Below are 3,713 nucleotides of genomic sequence, written 5' to 3' on the forward strand. Positions count from 1 at the left end.
GAGTAGGCCATCCATTCCAGAGTGGACCTTGGTCCTGGCTGGTTGTGGGCTCAGGGTATGACAGCACTGTAGCATTCTGGTCATAGGAATGGCATAAGAGCCTGCAGGAGCCGGTCTCTTTATAGTGATTCTCCCCCAGATGTGGGTGGAATTCCACAGTTCCTGATCACAGGCTTGTGGATGAGGCATTTGAGACAGGATTGCATAAACAAACTTTTATAGGCCTAATTCATGCTAAATAACACAACTGCTGTTTTGGGACAAATCTGAGCTTAAATCCCCCTCTAGTGCTGAAACATAGGCAATACAACAATAGCAAACATCCCTCTAGTGCTTAAAGTGCAGAAGTGTCCATAGGCTCAGAGAAAATAAGTACCCTGCTTGAATTTCTGAAAAGCTAGGTAAAAACAAAGCCAGATTGCTAAGATTGGAATAAATATCTAATCCTTCAATACTCAAAGACTTAACAAGCATCAAAAACTTTCAGGGAACTGCGACTTTACCTAATTGTCAAAATAAGTTGCCAGAAACTGACTAGCCAGTAACCAGTGTAAGTTCAAGGCTCAGAAGGAGAATTTAAAGCATCCCTTTTAAGGAAACTCAATAATCTTTAAGATAGCACAGAGATATGATTCAATATGCTAACAAAATTAACAGAGATGGAAGCAATTTTAAAAATCAAACACAAATCCTTGGGTTAAAAAATACATGAAATACCAACATGTATCATGTAAAGGTACAGGATCCCAATGATGAATGTAACTGTACTGTATACCTAAAATGTACCAATAAACTCAATGAGGAAAAAATACATGAAGTGAAATTAGAAACAAATTAAGAAGGCATTAATAACAGAATAAATCAAACAGTGGATAGAATTAATGAAACTATTTGAAAATATATAGAAGAGAAAATGAGGTAGAATGGGGAAGCTTATGGGACAACAATAAAACAGCAAATATTCAGGTTATTGGGATTTAAGAGGGACTTGTGAATGCCAAAGGAATTAAGTAACACACAGTGGACATCATCAACAGCTAGTCTCTTCAGTGAACCAGGTCTCCAGTTTTCCCTCTCCTTGAATCTGGACTGGTCTTATTATTTTTTTATAATCAATAGAATGTGGCAGATGTGTCTGTGTTACAGTAAGACCCCAACCTAAGAACAAGTTCTATGTATTTGTAAGTTGGATTTATTTGTAAGTCTGACAAAGTAAGTCATACATCTTTAACACAAATATACAATACATATTGTTTTGTGCTTCCTAGCAGTCCCCTCCACATCACCACTGCTTTTCCTCCTGCTTCTGGACAGCCTGGGCTCTGATTGAATACCGTACTACTACTGTACACTACCAGTCCTACAACATCCTGCAGACATGTGAGCTACTTCCGTGATTGTTCACATCTACAAATGTTCACAATGCGGTCTGTTCATGTCTATGAAAGTCTGCAATGCGAATGTTCATAAATTGGGGACTTACTGTATTTTTAAGGCTAGATCTGAAGAATCCTTGGAGCATCTGTTATAGTTTCATGGGATTATTGTTAAAGGGTTGGTCAATGTAGGCTTCTTTGGTGGATAGTTAGAGAATTTTTTTTTCCAGAATAAGGTCACAATTGCTCTTCTTAAAGTGATGTACTTTTTAAAAAATACACTTGGGATGACTTAGTGATGACACTGATGAATCAGTTTTTATTTGCCATTTGGGTCTCAGAAAAGTCAGCTTTGTTTTTAGAAGTAGGTAACATCTACAGGGAATGGAAAGGACTAGAGTTTGGTGTGCAGTGTTTTCCCAGTGACTGTTCACCGAATTCCATAATTCACTGATGAACCATTTTTCTGTGGCAAAGGGTCACAAAGACCATTTAATCTAAGGATTACCATTGGACTTTTATCCTTTGCTGACTTTGAGCTCTCATTAAGTACATTTATAACAGTGTTTAGGGGTCTCTGAAAGTGTTATCATCATGGAGGGCTGGTTGCTTACAAGTAGGCCCTCTCAGGAATACTAGGAAAGATCAAGATTTTAAAACCAGTATCTCTTTACTTGCAAAGTCAAATTATTAATCAGAAAGTTGATGAGTGAGCATGGAATCAGAGCAGGTGACGATGAATACATTTATTCACAATAGAGAACTTATCTTTAGTAACTAGCCCTCAGATCCAGTCTTTGTACCAAAATTTAATACTGATACTAAAACTGATACTTAAACTATCAGAATATCATCATATGATTTTTGCCATAATTGCATATGCCTATTCTTCAGTAGAATAAATATTTTAAAAATATTTACTGTAGCCTCACTGTAAGCAATTTGACTTCTGAAATCATGTTTGGTGTGATTGTTTTCTAATACATACTAAAGTAAAAAACACTAAAATAACTATAAAAATAAAAATCATACATGACTTGCCTAAAGATTCTTAGCGTATATATACCACAGTTTGGTAAATGTTACCTTAGCTATTATTGAAAAAATATAGAAAATTTGTTTCCCTGAATCCTGTTAGGTATAATGAAAACTCCTCTATTGAATCTCTTCCTTAGATGTGTTAGTAGCACAATAACATTATTATTATTTTTTTTTGCAGTTTTGGGGATTGAACCCATAGCCTCACATGCATGCACTGCACCACTGAGCTACACCCTAGTCCATAATATATCTTGATATTGCATCCCCTCTTCTCTCCATTTTGTGTTGACTTCACATGGATATGTCAGAAAATTTTATAATTTTTCCTTAATAGATGGTTATGTATACATTACAAGGTTCTCAAGTGTTTATGGAACCTAAGAATGAAACTCTAGTCTTTTTGATTTGTTAGGTATGCTGGTGAAATAAGAGATGTGTGTGTGTGTGTGTGTGTGTGTGTGTGTGTGTGCATGCGTGCATGTGTGTGCGTTGCTAGGGATGGAACACAAAGCCTCCTGTATGCCAGGTAAGCACTCTACCACTGAACTACACCCTAGGAAAGAAAATTTTAAGTCTTGCCATGGTGCTAGATATAGTCCATATCAATTTAAAACTATTATTCAAATAATATGGAGGTAATGCTGAAAACCTAAATATTAGTTCTTTTTATAGCAACTTGGAGAATTTAGTACCTCATTGCAAATTGCGAAGGATCTTAACTATAAGCTTTGCTTTGAAATACACTTTGAGAAAATTGTTGCCGTACCTTATTACATGGGATTTGGAAAATATGGAGAAACTACTATGACAGAAGGTTTTCCATCAGAGCTTTCTGATGCATCTTTTGAGACAGGAGAATTAAGGTTTTAAATTTCAATAGCCATTGACCTTTTTTACACTAGATTATTCCTTGAAACATGAGCTAATTTTACTTGTAACACTTAGGATAATATCTGGCACACAGAAGGTACTCATTTAAAGTCAGTGTATAAGGAAAATAATTCATGCCTTTTTCCTACATTACAGTATATCACTGCCACTGATTTAAGATCTTATGAAAGGAACTACAAAATAGAATATACGAATTTCCCATTCTTGGGATATCTATTAAAGAATTAATGTTTACTTAACCATGTTGTTTTAATTTTTTATGTTTGATTTTTGAATTATATTATTTTCATATATTATTTACCTTTTCCTCAGTACTGAACTGCAGTTCTCATCAGAATTTACTTTTTTCTTAACCAAGGGCTGTTTTGTTTTTTTTTTTTTTTACACACACACACACACACACAC

This window comes from Fukomys damarensis, unplaced genomic scaffold (assembly GCF_012274545.1).
Source record: "Fukomys damarensis isolate Sample0158 unplaced genomic scaffold, DMR_v1.0_HiC HiC_scaffold_1, whole genome shotgun sequence".
Lineage (NCBI taxonomy): Eukaryota > Metazoa > Chordata > Mammalia > Rodentia > Bathyergidae > Fukomys > Fukomys damarensis.